Below are 19,737 nucleotides of genomic sequence, written 5' to 3' on the forward strand. Positions count from 1 at the left end.
AAAAAGGAGTAGACAGGTAAGAGAACAAGAAAATGAAAAAGGAGTAGGAAACAACTTGATTTCAGTTTCTAAAATAATTAAGGATGCATTTAAGTATAGTGAAATATGTCATTTGAAAGTGTTGTTTTCTATTGGGTTTCGACCTAAAATCTGTCCACTTTTAGCTACAATACAGAATAGCACTAAATTTCTCCAATTGTATGAGCTTCAACTACCAATACAATTCTGAAATAGATCTGAATTTTAGCTTTAAGCAATCTGCTTGCTTGTTTGATTGTACTTTTCATTATACTGTTCCCAGCCAAGACTTCTCTTTTAAGTTACAAAACATTCTGGTGGTTTTTATTCACAGTTTACATGATTGGTTTTAAAGTGTTGCTTCAAGAATGATAGTTTCATGTAGTTGTTGCTAGAAAATTTCTTGCATAAGAGATGTCAATTTTTAGCCTGATTCACATTTCCACAATAAGTTAAAAATAAATATTTTAAGCATTTACTTACATTCCTTCATTTTATGTTGAGGGACACTAATGTTGATTACTGCATTGCTTATGTGTGGGGTAGTGTTATTATATTGTTCACTATCAGGTTCATTGTGGAGATATCAACATTATATCAGTCATAGTCTTTTTCCTTTCAGATGGTATAGAATTAAATTATTTTGCATATTTCACTAGTTTCTATTATCTCCAACTTTTTCTTTTTTAACCAGCTCTGTTTCCTATTAAACATATCGCCATCACAAAAACTTGATATGATGCACTGAGAAAGGCACATCATTTTTCTGGTATTCTTGTCCAAAATGCATAATCTCATTCCAATGATCAGAAAATAGTGACAACTCCACATTGAGGGACATTCTACAACATAACTGATTTACTCTTCAAAAACATCTATCACAGTAAGGAAAAACAAGGAAAGGCTGTGAAACTATTACATATTGGACGAAACTGAAGATAAATAACTAAAGAAGTCCTCAAGTTCATTCTCTATGTCTGCATCTTTATTGCTGTCCTGCTCCTAGGTTCTTCAGAACATTTTTTTTTTTTTAGATTCCATATATATGTGTTAGCATACAGTATTTGATTTTCTCTTTCTGACTTACTTCACTCTGTATGACAGACTCTAGGTCCATCCACCTCACTACAAATAACTCAATTTCGTTTCTTTTTATGGCTGAGTAATATTCCATTATATATATGTGCCACATTTTCTTTATCCATTCATCTGTCGATGGACACTTAGGTTGCTTCCATACCCTGGCTATTGTAAAAAGAGCTGCAGTGAACATTTTGGTATATGACTCTTTGAATTATGGTTTTCTCAGGGTATATGCCCAGTAGTGGGATTGCTGGGTCCTATGGTAGTTCTATTTTTAGTTTTTTAAGGAACCTCCATACTGTTCTCCATAGTGGCTGTATCAATTTACATTCCCACCCACAGTGCAAGAGGGTTCCCTTTTCTCCACACCCTCTCCAGCATTTATTGCTTGTAGATTTTTTGATGATGGCCATTCTGACTGGTGTGAAGTGTTACCTCATTGTAGTTTGGATTTTCATTTCTCTAATGATTAGGACATCACATCTTCTTTATCCACTCATCTCTTGATGGACACTTAGGTTGCTTCCATATCTTGGCTATTGTAAATAATGCTGCCCTGAACATTGGGGTGCATGTATCTTTTCAAATTAGTGTTTTCATTTTTTTCATGTAAATACCCAGGAATGGAATTGTTGGGTCATCTGGTAGTTCTATTTTTAGTTTTTTGAGAAACTGCCATACTGTTTTTCATAGTGACTGTACCAATTCACATTCCCACCAACAGTGTACAAGGGTTCCCTTTTCTCCACATCTTCGCCAACATGTGTTATATGTGGAATTTTTGATGATAGCCATTCTAACAGGTGTGAGATCGTATCTCATTGTGATTTTAATTTACATTTCTCTGATGATTAATGATGTTGAACATCTTTTCATGTTCCTGATGGCCATCTATATGTGTTCTTTAGAAAAATGTCTATTCAGGTCTTCTGCCCATTTTTTTAATCATGTAGTTGTGATGTTGAATTGTATGAGCCGTTTATACACTTTGGATATTAACCCTTATTGATCATATCATTTGCAAATATTTTCTCCCATTCAGTAGATTGTCTTTTTGTTTTGTTTATGGTTTCCTTGCTGAGCAACAGCTTTTAAGTTTAATTAGTTCCGTTTTGTTTATTTTTGTTTTTATTTCCTTTGCTTTAGAAGACAGATCCAAACAAATATTGCTATGATTTATGTCAGAGTGTTCCACCTATGTTTTCTTCCAGGAGTTTCATGGTTTCTGGTCTTACATTTAGATATTTAATCCATTTTGAGTTTCTTTTTATATATGATGTGAGAAAATGTCCTAATTTCATTCTTTTACATGTAGCTGTCCAGATATTCCAGCACCATTTATTAAAGAGACTGTCTTTTCTCCATTGAATATTCTTGCCTCCTTAGTCATAAATTAATTGACCATAAGTGCATGGGTTTATTTCTGAGCTCTCTATTCTGTTTCATTGGTCTATGTATCTGTTTTTATGCCAGTACCATACTGTTTTGATTATTGTAACTTTGTATTATAGTCTGAATTCAGGGTGCATGATACCTCTGGCTCTGTTCTTCTTTCTCAAGGTTGTTTTGACTATTCACTGTCTTTTATGTTTTCATATAAATTAAAAAAAAAATTTTTTTAGTTCTGTGAAAAATTCCCTTAGTATTTTGGTAGGGATTGCACTGAATCTGTACATTGCTTTGGTAGTATGGTTGTTTTAACAATAGTAATTCTTCCAATCCATGAACATGGTATATCTTTCCATCTGTTTGTGTCATCTTCTATTTCTTTCATTAACATCTTATAGTTTTCCAAGTACAGGTCTTTTACCTCTTTAGGTAGGTTTATTCCTAAGTATTTTATTCTCTTTGATGTGATTGTAGATGGGATTGTTTCCTTAATTTCTCTTTCTGAGAGTATTCTATACTGTTTTAATAGTGAGCACTGTTCCCTCTAAAACTGGGTGAGTGGTATCTGAAGTTGATACCCGCAAACATATGAGCTCCTTTAAAATAGGTGATGGATACAATTTACTAAACACCAATCTCTACATTGAGCAAGTTATACATTGAGCAAGAACTTTTCTGGAGATTTGGGCATTGGTCATGTCTGAACAGTAGTGCTAGTCACCAGTAATAGTTCCAGTTTATGTTTATTCTATCTGCTAGATTAGGTAAAGAAAAATCCATTTCTCAGAAGACTATACATTAGACCAAATTGAAGTCTATTCACAACCTTAATATTTAATATTCTCACAATAACAGCTTGCCAGCTTATCTTTCTCTCCTTTCCTAAATATTTTTTTCTACCTTAGGCAGAAAACAAAACAAATGTCCCTTAGTATTATCTTTAACTACCCAAAGTTGACAGGATACTTTATCAAATAAAATAAGTGAAAGTATTACACTTTTATTTGTCATTTGAATGATTTCTCTTTCTTCTTCTCCCACCAAATCATCACCTGTTCAGGTGAAAAATAGGACACCAATTGATTTGTTTATTCCGGGACATTAGCTATCCAGAATCAGCTTAATCCAAAGGTTCCCAAATGCTGCTGCACTTAGAAGTACCTGGGGATTTTGTAAAACCCTGATGCCCAGGTTGCACCACATTACAGCTAAATTAGAATGACTGAGGGCAAGAACCAGGCATTAATACTTTAGAGAAACATTTCAAACAAAACAATGAAAGTCTTTCTGTTGTAAAAGAGTTAAAAATTCTGAATAGAATGAAACAATCTTTAAAAGATTTTGCTGAGCTTACAATATATTAAGGCAGATCCCAGAAGAAGGGACCCACAAAGTCAGTAATATACAAAAAATGCTCAAACTCATTAATAATGAGGAAAATACAAATTAAAACAATAATTACCTAAAGTTTCACACCTGTTAAATTGGCAACAATTTAAAAAATAGCAAGAACTAATGGTAAGATGTGGGGCAAAGGGTACTCTAATGGTAAGATGTGGGGCAAAGGGTACTCTAATGGTAAGATGTGGGGCAAAGGGTACTCTAATGGTAAGATGTGGGGCAAAGGGAACTCTCATTCATTGCTGGCAGATTTGTAAATTGGCACAGCCCTTCTGGAGAGCAATTTCACACTCTCTAGTGAAGTGGAAGATGCACATGTATTATAACTCAGCAATTGCATTTCCCCAAGAAATGGCCACATGTGCCCAGGGAGACGTTCAAGAATGTTTATGGTAGCATTGTTTTATAATATTGAAAAATTGAAAACAATCTGAATATTCATCTAGGAGAATAAATCAAGAAGTTGTTTTATTCACACAGCACTGCAATATATACACACTAAAATGAACCTCTTGTAATAATATGGATAATTTATTTTAAAATATTGACTAAGAAAGCAAGTTCCAGATGATCATAAAGTATAATATCTTTAATATAATTTTAATGCATGCAGAATAAATTACATGTTGTTTGAAGACAACTCCATATGAAAAAATATATAAAACTTTGCATGAGTATTTAAATGCCAAATGTGGAGTAAAGGTTATCTGTAAGCAGGAACATTGGAGATGAGGTCTGGGAGGAATAAATTGGAGACCTCAATTCTATTTTATTTCTTAAACTTGGTAATAGACACACAAGTGCAAATTATATTATTACATATATTTTCTGGTGTCAGAAATAATTTACTAAACAATAAATTGCTTTTTGTACACTTACTGAAAATTTCGTGCTTCAATTTTGTACTTGTAGTTTGCAACTGGGAATCTCCTAGCCTAAGTGGACAATAATTTCTGAACCCCTGTCTTTTAACATTATTTGTAACCTGCAGTTATGACTGCCTAAAAGAAAGTTTTAATGCACACATTTTGGGTCAGAATTGCTGACAGTTAAATCCTTTAACCTAAAATTGTTTTTCAAATTGAGTAAGTAAAGATTAATGTTTTTAGACTGTTGCTATTTGCTTTGCTCCATACCTCATCTAAAAGTTTGTGGATACTGTTTCTCTTACCACTGCTAAAGAGAGAGACACCCGCCTGAGAATTAAAGAATTTCTCAGTTGTACGTACTCACACAAACAGTGAATTAGTTATCATATAGTATCTGCCTGGAAGGTTTCTGACTGACACTCCAGGGGGCCCACAGGGTTTCTCAGGACCTCTGCCATTCTCAAAGTTATCACCCCAGGTGATTCTGCCTTAAGTGTTTTAATCCTGGCTTTCAATTCCAGTCTACCTTATCAGTTGGACATCCCTTATAATTGTTCTCTGTTCTGTTTCTGTTAATGATTTATTCACCCCCATAGTTTTAACCAAAATGGTAAAATTAACCATGACTGTTAATGCGTTTCTTTACACACTACTCCCTTTGTAGTATAGGTACCACCTGGCATACTCCACTGGGGGGTGGAGGGGAAATCTTTCTCTTATTTCCAACTCCCAAAACGTTTAATTTCAAGGATCATCTGGAAAAGCACTCTGATAATCTAATGTACTCTTGCTTCCCTTTGACATTGTAATGTCATTATAAAAATCCTCTATACGGTTAGGTAGGCCAATGCCATGTCTGCCATAAATATGGGTAGTTGTTCCAATGATAATGGAGTTTGAAAAATGACACTAAGTGGCATAGTAAAAAGCATCCAGTCTCCTAATATTGCTGCATAGAAAAGGCTACAAAGGACAAGAGACAAAATCCTATTATAACTGAAGAGACGTGTTTCCCTATCACTCAGGATCCTGCAACCTGCTACTAATGATACTATATTATAGAGTAAGAATTCCATATGGTCCTTCAAGACACTTTCTTTGTTATGCTCTTAAGGTTTCTAACCTCCTATTAAGTCCTAATTGCTCTAGAAAATCTTCTTATACACCACCTGACACCAAGTATAGGTGAGAAGTCTAGCTATATCCATGAATCTTTACTAACAAATATGGTAAAACAAATTTTGCAAGTTAAGTTTTTTAGCTGAATTATTTTCTTAGTGGTCCCATATTTTAGGCCTACTTTAATCATCATAATTTGCAAGTTTCTCATTTACATATAATTATTCTCTGAACCTTCTCAAAAGTAAACAAAACAAAAACCACTTTTAATTGATATATATGACTGTTATTGGTCAGAATTTTTATTACCAAAAAAGAAAAAAAGAACAGTAGTAGAAAGAAGTTGTTAAAATTACAGATATTTCACAGAATTTTTCAGTCTGAGAAAGTAAGTTCTAGACTGAGATTCTAGAAATGACTTTCTAACCCACACTGTAGAATTAGTTCTTTCAAAGAGCTGTTTCCTCTGTCATGACAGAAAGCTACAAATCAGGAAGCCATTCCACTCCTGCCGTTTCAGGTCTTTGTAAAAATTGGCATCAGCACAAGATATATGTGGTATCCTAGTTCTTTTTCCATTTATCTAATCAGAATTTTCCTTGGATGCATGTAATTGGTGGAATCTAAAATTCATATCTGAGCCTTAGTAGAGATAAAGGGAAATGATTTTTTTAAGTATGGGGGAGTGGTTTGGGGGAGATTCTGTATTGGAAAGGTAAGTAAAATAGGGCCAAGTAAAATGTAAAGAGAGGGACCAGATTATATAGGTAACTACAGTCTTTCTGATTAGATGGTCATCAAAACAGATCTCCACCACAATTCCCACCTTTGACTGTTCAATATCAAAACAGCAGTAACAGTACCTTTGAATGTAATATTGATATATTACAACTGCCCACACATAAATAAAAATATTTTCATCCATTCCTCAGAAGGCAAGTTCCCAGTTTCATCAATCACTGAATACAGTTTCAAGTCTAGGATTTCTAATTAATGGCCTTTCCTCTGTAATTTATTCACAGACCTATCTCAATAATCTCTAAACTGTGTATTTAAGAATAAATTTAACCCCAACCAGTACATCCTATATAAATAAAAAGTGGAAGAGTATGTTGAAAAAAATTAGCTAATATAACTAATCCATGGGTTATTTCTATGACTTTCATTTCTTCAACTTTTCGCAAGGTCAAAATTACTGTTTATACTAGCTTTTCTTGTTTTCTGGTTTAACATTCCCTTTGCTTTCAGTCAGCATTTCAGTTGACAAGGACTATTTAATTGGTTGGATGTCTAAACTTCCCTAAAATTTATGAACATTTTTTTAAATATTACTACATGGTATTGTTGTTATCATGCATTAACTTTAACCACTACATGTGGCATTTCTTGTAGGTGCCTTAGATCTTCTATGCTTGCATCTTATAACAGCAACAGTATTGCTCTTTGTTAATCAGGAGCAATCATTCCAGACTTAAGGAATCTCTCTTTTCCTGTTTTTCTCAATGACATGGGAAGCCCAAATGGCCATTTTGATGGTTAATTGTATGTATCAACTTGATTGGGTTAAGAGATGCCCAGATATCAGGTAAAGCATTATTTCTGAGTGTATCTGTGAGGGTTTTTTTGGAAGAGATTATCATTTGATTCAGTAGACTGAGTAAAGAAGACACCCTCAACAGTGTGATGGGCATCATCCAAACTTTTGAGCGCCTGAATACAACAAAAAGTGAGGGAAGGTCAAATTCTTTCTCTCTTTCTGAGCTGGGATGTTCATTTGCTTTTTGCCCTTGGATGTTGGAGCTACTGATTCTTAGGGCTTTTTGGCCTCGGACTGACTGACACCATCAGCTCCTCTGTTTCTCAGACCTTTGGCTTTGAACTGAATTGTACTACTGGCTTTCCTGATTCTCCAGCTTGCAGATGGCAGATTGTAGGATTTCTCAGCTTCCATAATCACATGGACCAATTCCTGTAATAAATTTCTCCCTCTCTCTCAGTCTCTCTCTTTCTCTCTCTCTGTATGTGCACATATATATAGAGAGATAGATAGATAGATAGATAGATAGATAGTAGATAGATAGTAGATATATATATATATATATATATATATATATATATATATCCGTTGGATTCTGTTTACCTGAAAAACCTTGGCTAATATAGCCATTTAGTAGTCACAGCTTATAAACTCAATAGAAGTATGTTTTGAATCCTCTTATGGAAAGTTTTATTTTTTCCTTATTATTGTAAGACCTCAGAAATGGTGAAACTCGAAATATCATATATAACAAAATCAATATTTTGAAAGTTGGCCAGGAATCCTGATTGGAAGATGCCACTCTAGCTTGTAATCCTTGTTCCCTTGCGTCCATGTTTCTAACTCTGGGAGAAATAGCACTACATATTGATCTTTTGTTCAGAGCCTATATACCATGGCCCAAACCCAAATTATTGCCCCCCTTATAACATCTTAACTGAGTATTCTGTGGAAACTTCCACTGTTCTTTCAGGCCAGCAGTTTTTGAGTGATGAGAAATATGGTAAACCTAATAACCTTATACACATGAGTTTATTTTCTTCCTTCTCTTTCTATAAGGATAGTTTATCAAAGAAATATTCTGTGGGATATATAAGCAAATGAGGATTCAGTAAGGATGCAAATAGTGGCAGAATGGTGGACAAGGAAGGAAAGTCCACCTCCATAATCAATCCCTATACCAATAAGGGAAAATAGGGCTCCTTCCATGGTGGAAGATACTCAACATAATCAACCTGCCATTGGTAGGCAGGCTGGTCCCTGCAAGGTATGGTACCATGTGAAAGGCTCTGGATTGCTGATGGTTAGCTCCAAGTGAACATCAAGTTGTAGTGATAGCCAATTCAGCCTTGGTTAAAGAAAAAAAAATATTAATGATCCCATCTATTGCTTCCATTCTTGCTACACCCAATTTGTCCATTAGCTCATTTAGCAAGAGGGTGGTAGTTGAAGAAATGTCTCACTAATATCTACAGGGAAGATCATTTTGTCATTTGATTATTGGGAGGTTTTTTGCTGTGGGTATTATTTGATGACCACTCACTTGAAACATGTGTATTCTCATTCCAGGTCTGCAATGAAAAGTTCTTCATCCGCATACATTTTTCCCTTAACTTCCTTGGCATCAATATTACAGTCTTGGTTCTTCCAAGTTCCCAGATATGTTTGTGAGCCCAGTGATGAAATGCTCATGGGATAAAGTAATAATTACACAATAAATGCTGAATCAATAACAGATAGGATGAATGAATGAATGGAGCAAAAAATTCACTCAAATTGTATACCAAATAGGAAGCATGCAATTCTAAATGCAACTGGTAGATCTGCCACAACTTACTATTTAACTTTAGATATGTCTTTTCATAGTAACTTAGGCTCTTCATATTAGATAAAATTATATAAGAGTATCCAGTATATATAGATACAATAAAAATAATTTGGGGAGAAAAGAGAATGTAAGCTAAATTTACACCTTTCTAATATTATATTACTAACAAAAAGTGGGTTTATCAGTATTAGGATTTTAGAGACAAAAGTTTTTGCCATGTTACAAAGGAAAATAATTGTTCTTAAGTTACATCAAAAGCCCTAAAACCATAGTAATCAGAGACTAACTCTTCAAATGACATCATTCTTGACATTGTTAATTATATTACTGCTTTCCACTGAAGCAATGTATTTTAAATACATTTTGAAAATACTCATGATTTAATGCAGTGCACCATCTTTACTTAAAAACAACTTTTATTCTGAAGAGTGTGATTCAGAGAAGGGTAATCAGTGCCAGGGATGAATATTGTTTGAGGGGAGATTAATCATTAATAATGGCAGGTACTATTACCCAGTTAAAAGAATCCCTTACAAACTACTCATTAATTATAACTTATACAGAGTTTCCCTTTTGTAAATAGTTTCTATAGCTCTTTGTATCTCTAGAATATTATTCATGTTGCAATATATAGAATTAATTGAATTGGAAACTAATTAAAGTAAATGAAATGCTATTGTAAAGACTGACTGCTTCACTATAATCTTATTGATCATGATTGTCTTCACATTTGACATCACCATCCTTCACTCCCTTTGTCTTAGGTTCACAGTTATGTCATTTTAGTTATTTTATTTTGTTGTTTTCTGTTGTAAAACTTAATTAGCTGTGTTTTTAAGTGTGTATAACTCATTAGAAGAAGCAGTATTTGTGTTATTTTTCTGCTAACGTTAGTGATGTGTGGTAAGGCTCTAGCTATCTGTGGTAATTGAGCATAAAGAAGCCACTATGTCAGGAAAATATTAGATCAGATTAATCAATACTGAAACACAAGGAGACTATAGCATGAAATGATTTTGACTGGCATCTAGGATAATTCATCTACATTTGTTAAGTAAGCAAAATTTGCAGTAAACAATTTTCTCCCATAAATGGGAAGATTAATTTCAGTGTTAACCAAATCTCTTTCATATACAGGATGAATCATTTTTTCTTTGGTTAAGAGTGCATTAATCATTGCAGATGAGTGTCTGCTAGAGTCTAATTAGTAACCAGATAATGCTTATAATGTGTTTTCTTCAGACTCATGCAGCTTAATTTTCTACCGTGATCCTACCATGTGTGTATTTCATTGTATAAAAGTAAATGGGGCAAACTAGATAAAAAAGCAGCTGACAACAAGAGTTAGCTATTAATATCAATGCTCAGCTAATGAAATATCACAAACTTATACACTTTATGTGTATCATCTCCCATATAAGTCTACCACACCAGATGGAAATAAATCACTCTTTCAACAAAAAGAAGAAGCTTAATACTTGAAATTCTATAAGGAACCTTTTTAGGAGTGAGATTCCAACTTATTAATTGCATATATAAAGACACTATAATCTATGCCAGTTAATGTAAATCTCTCTGGAATTCAGGTTTTAATTAGACTGGTAAAGATTCAACCCTGCACTATTTTCACTATAGAATTTCTTATTTATTAATCACTTTCATGAGTCAGTATTCTGTTTTGCATTAGTTATATGTTCTGTAAGTAAAATCTATGCTTACTTCTGTATTCATTGTTATTTTGCATCTAGCATACATTAATAAATAAAGTAGCAAATGCCATGACTTCTTCAGGCGGATAAAACATGATAATCACCATAATTCATGAAGAACCAGGATTCTTAGTCACTTCCCTATTCTGAGATGAGTGTTCTATTCATTACAAACTTAACAAGTAATAATAGCAGAGGGCAAGAGTTCCATTTCACAAGCTTTCATTCTATTTTGAGACTAACAGGCATTACATTTCAAAACTCATGGATCGATCCTTAGGTTTCAGAGTAGCATTACCTGTACTTCTGGAGAGTCATGAAATGTACTGTTTCTTATTCTCTAAGACGCCAAGTCTTGTTCTTCCTATTCTTGTTCTTACTGAGTAAAAGTATCAGCTCTACAGTTGATTTCTTCCCTCCTTAATATGCATGAAAGACTCAGAAAGAACCAGAATATCATGAAATGATTTTATCCTCTTTTATTTTTATGATAATTTCAAAATCCATGTTTATAATGCATTCTCCATTATAAAATATAGTTTTACAGACATTATTTTACTTTGTTCTCACACCTATCATTAAATGATAAGGACAGGTATTACTAATTCAATTTTAATAGAACATGAGGCTCATAGAGCAAAATTAATGAATTTGTCCTAAACTGAATAATAGCTAGTAAGTATGAGAGTTAGAATTTCAACCCAATTCTCCAAGTTTTCCATCTAGTTCTCTTCCTTTTATAAAATACAGAGTTTGGGTTTTTTTGTTTGTTTTTGCTTTGGGTGGTCATCACAAAATAGTTTCATCAAATTATCACAGGCTTTGAGGTAGCACTCAAGTTTTTAATCAATTGCTTAATCATTTGAAATAAAACAATGTTAATTAAGTAACAAATAAATAAATATAACTACATGACTACATAACTTTTATGTAAATTCCATGAAATATTATCTTATGTAACTAAAATGAAACTCTGAACTTTTTAAAAATAGTGCATATATTTTGTTATTTGGTATTTTCCTAAAAGTCATCACAGTAAAATGAGAGTTATGCCTAGTTATGCCTAGTGTGTATAGGTGAGGACATTTTAGGATTTGTCTAATAAGTGAACATTGCTATCTGAATGAATAGCTCACCCATATTGGCATCTAAACTTGTGGCTTACGGGAAATCTCAGCACCCATAATTTCATAATTCATTCAATTAATTTTTGTATTGATAGATCCTTCATGTTTGTGTAATACTAGATTTTCATGTGCTATGTGCCTTGTAGGTGCTAGGAACATTGCATATAGCACAGAGACACTTCCCATTTCTCAGATACAGAAATTGAGGCTTAGAAAAATAAAGCAATTTACCAAAATTTCTACAACTAGGAATGTAAATGAACACAGATTTCTCTGACTTTAGAACTCTTGGACTTGCCCTGTATCTTACAGTGCCATCACTGAAGTCATTTATTCTCTCTCCAGCTTCTTCTGGACAGTGTAGAGCTGAAATGACGAGAAGTTAATGTGGGGATTTAAGCAACAATGCTACCCTTTCCTTCAGCTGCACGTTTTTATCCCAGGGCAATTCTGTATTATTGACACGTTTCCTAAGTCTTCAAGAATATTCATGAAAAATCTTTCATGTTATAGAATGTTCTAGAAGACCAAACAATGTAGCTACTGTGATATTTTGCATACGACTTATGAATCCTTTAGGAAATTCTTAAACTTGTCCATAACCTAAGAAAAAAGTCTTGATGATGTTACTTTACAGATGGAAAAAGCTAAGGCCCAGAGAGGTTAATGAATTGATTAAAATTACTGTTACCATTGACAGAACCAGAATTCAAATACTACTCTCTTTGATTTAGATACATATATTTTTAACCACTTTGTTTCATTGCGAGTGATCTTAATTGTAGAGTGTCAAGCCTGATGGGATATTGTTTGCATTTGAAATTTTCATTTTCAATAAAATAACTTGCTAGCACAAATGTGCTTTCTAAAACTGTTTGTAGATATGCTATAACATCTTACAGCATTGATAACAAAAGTCTGTTCCCTTCTTAAAGTTCATTTTAGGTTCATAAACAAGTAAACCATTTCAGGAATGCTCTCGGGAAGTGATCACATCCTAACACACAATTAAAAATATTTCAATAAAAAAGTATATGGGTAAAAGAAGTAGAAACAAGACAAATCAATTATTTAAATTCTTTAGCAGAAACAAGTTATATAACTACAATTTTTAAGAATGCTTCCTATTTGTCACATAAATGAGGGAATCCCCCCTCCCATATGAGATAAGAGATCAAAGACATCTTTTAGAGGATGTCAAGCAATTTTAGGGAAGTTTAACCAGGGAAGTTTAACCACAAAGAATTACAATGTCAAAGCCGGTAGAAGAAAAGCAAATCCTTCAGGTATGAAGTGTCACTGAGGAAATACCATACCCACTGTCAGAATTACCTTGCCTAGAAATTGTGATCAGGGCTGTCACTTGTTTATTTACAAAGCTGAGGTTCTGGTGTTCTCAACCTTCTGTCAATCACGTCAGTCAAAAGTTTTTCTCACTTAACTGAAAGGTCTTTTATCTTTCATTAGCCACCCAACCATATTCCTTGAAACTTCTTGAAGTGCATTCTATGTGATAAAGAAGTTGAGGTCATCATATTCTAGAAGAATTTCTTCTAGCATCAAATCCTATCATGCATTGCCTATACTATTTTTTCTAAGATTTTTTAAATTATTATTTTAGTTGGGGCTCAACATCTGTGCTACTCAGGTGAGGAAAATATGTAGCTCTATTTTCTATAACAGATATTATCTTTTTCTAAAGTCTACATTCTGGCTAAAAATTCAGGGAATAAGCAAAGTTACAGTTATAGATAAAATCTATCTTTTCATTTAAAACTGTCTCTTCCAGGTAATTTAGTATCTATCTCTTTCTCTCTCTCTCTCTCTTTTTTCCTGAGCATCGTATGGCTCTTGTAACTGAATCCAGTGAATTAAATATTGCTTTATTAATAGACTCATAATCAAAGTTATTCTATAATAGTTTCTCCATTTGCCAAATCAAAACTTCTCTAGGGGCAACAAATGATGATTTTCAGTGCTAGAATAAGGAGATTCATAGTAGGATTAAGTTTTAGTGTCACAGAAAATGCTTTCATTTTTCAGATTTTTTTTTCCTACTTTGTATTATGGGTAAAAACTTGACACTCTCTCAAAAGTGTGTGTATCTCTTCCTTTACTCTAAGTGGTATAATCCCATCAAAAGCTCAATTTGTGTAGCATCTTTTCAGTTGTTTTTGTTTTAATATATTTTAATAACATGGTATATTATTCTACTTGTCTCGTTTCCTTTCTCCACGTAAAGTATGAGTTGTCGTTCATCATCTATGAATTATATAAAAAATAAAACCTCTAGATATAACCATATGCATATAAATTAAATTTTGAAGATACACGAAGAGCTTTTTAATGTACTTGCCTTATAAATTCATGTATAAGAAACTTATATGTTACAGTCTATTTAGTAGGTAAACAAATGACAAATTTAAAATTACTTTTCAAAAATGCATACTTTTTGTAAGTATATCAAATGTTATAGCTGTGAATATCAATAGTCATGAAGTTTATGTAGAGAAAGAATTAATTTCTCGGATCACTTTACTCAGCAGAAGTGATTTGATTCTCATGGGTGTTAAGATAAAATAATGTTGGTAAAGCATTTTTAGATTCACTCTGTAAGTGTTATAGATTTTAAAAACTGAGGATCTCTGCAAGTGGAAAGAAAAGGGAACATGCTGGTGGTGAAGAAAATCAGGAATTGGACTGTTCCTTCTATGCATAGCATCATCTGCTACTTTTGTGTCAAGTCCCATTTTTTCATTCTCTCTCATTTTTTAAGCTCTCTGATATTTGGGCTTCTCACTTGAGAAGAAATAGTTAAGAAATGGTCAGAAGATTGAAGATTTAGAAAATAATGAAATTTTTTTATGTTAGAAAGACTAAAAACTCAGAAGATTGATATAAGTATGTAGACAATGAGGGAAACTTGAAATTTTCAAATAACTATATTTTTGTTCATTTTAAGGTGTTTGTCAATTTTCCTTCTCCTGGCTTCTTTTCTCTTCAGTGTAAGAAACTGAAAAAGTGTGTGTGTTTGTGTATACATGTGTACAGTGCATGCTTTTCTCAAAGGATTACAGTTTTCCTGATATGATTAAATCCTTAAGGCATTAAATGACTTTGTATGGAAAGCAGAAACTGGCTATATAAGTATATGCTCACACAGCAAAAACATGGTCATTCTTTAAATGTGAACTTTTAGTTGAATAAAATATGAATTTGATTTTTAAAATAACTGCTAAATCTTGTAAGATCTGTTTGTGTGAATTGTTAATCGAGTTATTTCCAATGAAGACAAGAAAGATACAAATGTTTGTCTATGTTCTTCTTCCCTCCTTACCGACATTGCATTAACACAGGCCATGAAGGTATTTTACATCTTGATATTTAAAATAAATAGGTACTATGCTCTAAATTGACTATCTGGAAACACTCAATATCAGCTCAATTATATAGTTAATAAGTTTAAATCCTTTGGTGAATATTAGGATTAATCACCACTTTTTATATTACATTAGAGAAAATAGGTGTAGATAAGATATTCTTAAAAAGAAAAAAGTTCCTGCAGCCTGAGAAATAGCTTTTCTGTGGCCTTGGAAGTGAAAGGATTTATAGCGTGGTGGAAAGAACTATCTCTGCCTACCTTGAATATCTTGTTTTGCTCCAACAAGTGGGCCTTTACTGTTAATTTTTTACAATGTTGACTTACATTCAATGAATTCATTAGAACATGACTTAATTTACACAGATAATATTTCTGGAAAAAAGCTGCTTGACCCAAACTGACACTAAAAATTGCAAAATTGCAAAAGAGCACTGTTATATAGTCAGTAATTTTGTGCCTTCTTGAGGCACAATGGAATTTGTATTATTCTATTAATGTATTAGATGGCAAAGTATTGTGCTCATTACTCAGTGTCACTGTAGCTATGCCAACAGAATACAATACACATCTACATTACCAAACTAAGCACCCATCACAACAAGAAATCAATGAAAAAAATCTAGAAATTAAAGCAATTTTCTCACTGCCCCGCCCCAAAAAAGAGAAAGACTGCAACTAACATCCACTTCTAATTAATTAATTAGCCAACCAAGAAAAGCCATTTATCAGTAATGAGTTAATTGAATCATTTTGATCAATGGCTGAAAAAAAGTGTGTTCAGAAAAAATCAACTGTTTAAGATAGCTTTTTGAGGAGAACAATTAAAGACTTGAGGTCATTGGGAGCAATATACGTAGTCAAAAAACAAGGCAAATTATTTGAGATGGTTTTTCTTAGCTCTTGATGAGTCAACAATTGTTATCAATCCTTCTCAGTTTTTTTTCCAAGGGATTGATGCTGAGTTTGGAGTGACTGAAGAATTAGCCTCCATCAGCAGTCTGCATTGCAGAACTACAGTGGAGATTAGTTTCAAATTTGAGATATCACAATTCAGTACAACCTGAGGTGAAAACTGCTAAGATGTGTTACAGTGGGTGGTGATAAAAACATGTGTAGAGCAAACAACAAGGCCCTACTCTGTAGCACAGGGAACTAAATTCAATATCCTGTGATAAACTATAATGAAAAAGAATATGAAAAAGAATGTATATATATATATATATATATATATATTACTAAATCACTTTGCTGTAGAGTAGAAATTAACACAATACTGTAAATCAACTATACTTCAATAAAATAAATTTTTAAAAATATGTGTAGAGCAGTAAAAGGTTTATTTAGACATAATTACAAAGCTTTTGCAAACAGATGGTTATTAATTGCATTTTTTCATCAACAGGGATTTTGATGATAATATTTAAATCCATTATGTGTTATGGAAACAGTAATGTAAAAAGTGAATTTCATTTACTCTCAGAATTAAGCATTATTTTAATTTTTTGTATGGTATGCTAACATGCCTTACTACACAGAAATTCTATGGGTTAGCTAAAAATCCTTGAGCTCAAAAAAAATCACAATTTTTAGAAAAAATTTGGAAAAAACCTGAAAACTAGCTTTTATTGCATAACTCATAATGTCTCTTAATGAGTCAACCTAAAATTACAAACAATGCCTATATGCAAAACTTATACTGGAGAAAGGTAATTTCAATGACAACTGATTTTTTTTCTGTATCCCAAGTACTGTCAAATTGTTTTATATACTTCCTATGCCTCAGCTATTAAAACAAGAAATGAGATCTCTATTGTCACACCAATTTGCAGGAGATATATTCTCTGAGTTCAAATTATAATTTAATACTTTTTTTCATATCTTGATGCAAGTACAAAGGAAATTTTCATATTTCAAAATCCATTTAACTGTGCAATTGAAGGGCTTCTACCTTTCTTTATTTGGAAGTGATTCATCTGCAGTGTAATGACATGATAAAAGGAGAGTATAAAGAGAAGAATCTAAGGCAGTTCTATGAATGCTTTTCACATGATGAATATGCTCATTATGTGGCAGTGCTAATCTATGTGAAAGACATTGTCAAAGGTGAAATACATAAAATCCCATCCAAGTCTAGTACTAACACATAAACATTTGCAATTGTTTTTGATAAATGAGAACAATAATTTTAAAAGCAAATTAAGTGAAATGTTTTCTCTCAAAAAAAATTCCATTCTTCTCGTTAAAAGACACATAGTACAAAAACATTGTACTCCACTATTGGAAAATCATTTTCTGTCTCATACTGGTATGAGTACCTACCAAATCATGGCCTCCAGAGCTACATTATGTACCAGCTTATCCATTACAAAAAAGTTTTTCAACTCCTGTATCATAATTGTAGTGGTGGTTATATAATTATTTGTCAAGCTTGTTGAATTTTACACCTAATGTTCATGGAATTTTTTTGTATGTAAATTATTTCCCAATAAAGTTGATTACAATGCTTGAAATGTTTTACATGTAGAGCATGATGTTTTCTTTGTAGAAGGGTTTTAAATTGCAGGTGAACTTATTTTATTGGCCTATTATCTGCTTTAATATTTTCTATGTCTCCATGTGTCAAAGCCTATAGAACTGTATGACACAAAGAATGAACCTTAATGTAGACTATGAACTTTAGTTACAAATAATGTATCAATATTTTATTAAATTTAATAAAGGTTACACATTAATAGAAAAATATTAATAGTGGGGGAAACCGTGGAGGCAAGAAGAAAGTTCGAGAGGTTTATGGAAATTCTTTAATATCTGCTCAAATTTTTGTAAATCTAAAATTATTCTATAATAAATTATATTAAAAATTATATATATATGAATTAGCTCATTTGTTAAACATGTTAAAAATATTTTGTTTTTCCATAAATATTCTGGAGATTTGTTCTATGATGTAAGTAACTTAAATAGAATCCATTTGATCTGTTTGAGTCTTAAGATATATTAGGTGTGACTGAGCAGCATTTATTCTAAGGATAAATATTCCCTACTACTGAGGCAAGACCTTACTGGGCAGCTTATTGAATGCCCGATGAATTATCTGATATTCCAGTCTGGCTGGTGGTAACAGACACTGTTCCTAGCTCTGTGTAAGTACTAGGTCCTGTTCCTTCTAATCCTTTTGTATGTTCTTTCCTTGGCTTCTGGTAGTTTCCTCTCACATGCACATTGATCAGTTCTCTGATGACTACTCAAGGAGACCCCCAGTGGGTCTCATCTCTGTTTCCTCAACTTAAGATGTATGCCAAGCTTCAGTTGGATTCCCTTCTTTCTTTGCTGCGGCCTGAAAAGTTTCTCAGATCAAAAAGCTGGTGCCATCTTCAGGGTTGCCTCATTGGTTTTCCATCCTCAGGAATCATCATCTTTCACTGCCTGATGTCCAATATCTTGAAAACCATTTCTTATTTTGTCTCAGATGTCTTAGGTAAGGGTTAAATCCAGTCTCTGTTCTCTCCATGATGGTCAGATGTGGATGTATGCCTAGTGATTTTTGATTAAGTATCTGGAATTGTGTATAAAAATTGTAACAGCTCAGGATGATGATTTTAACTCTTCCTGCAGGGTCCATACTTTTCTTTTGGAAGGTACTGGATGTAGAGGCAGCTCAAGTTGATCAAATTAAGAAATTAGTGATTTCAAAATTAGATCTTTCTGGTCTGTTTTTTATTAGTGCTTACTCCTATATTATATCCTGCCTTAATTTTTAACTGAAATCCGTGGTCTCTACCAGGGCTTTTCTTGACAGTTACACAAATAGCCAATTTTTGTCTCTCCAATCTCACAAGCATGCTCAAAGCTCAGCTTAGTTTGATCTGTGTGCTACCGGTTTTTCTTCTCTTCTCAGCATTGAGTTCTTGAAGTATAAGAATTGTCCAATATCTTGAAAAGAAAAAGCATGAAGAATATTGATCTCATATGTATGCCTTTCCCTCCTCTTTATGATCTTGGACCTTCTAGTCCTTGTTCCTTGACTCTTTTCAATTTCTAATTGTATCTAGCTGTCATAGCTCTTCCCAGAGAGGAGATTTGTCTCATATAAACTACTCCATCACTACCAGAGGTATAAGTCTCTCTCTCTTTTTTTTTTTTTTTAGCATTTATTGTTGTTGTCTTCTGAGTTTAATACTAATGCTATACTTATGACCAAACCTTTATCATCAGTTATGTGGGCACGTAACAGTCTGATGGCTCATCTCTTTGTCTCTAGTTTTACAATTTTTC

The sequence above is a fragment of the Pseudorca crassidens genome, chromosome 11, assembly GCF_039906515.1.
Source record: "Pseudorca crassidens isolate mPseCra1 chromosome 11, mPseCra1.hap1, whole genome shotgun sequence".
In the NCBI taxonomy this organism is placed as follows: domain Eukaryota; kingdom Metazoa; phylum Chordata; class Mammalia; order Artiodactyla; family Delphinidae; genus Pseudorca; species Pseudorca crassidens.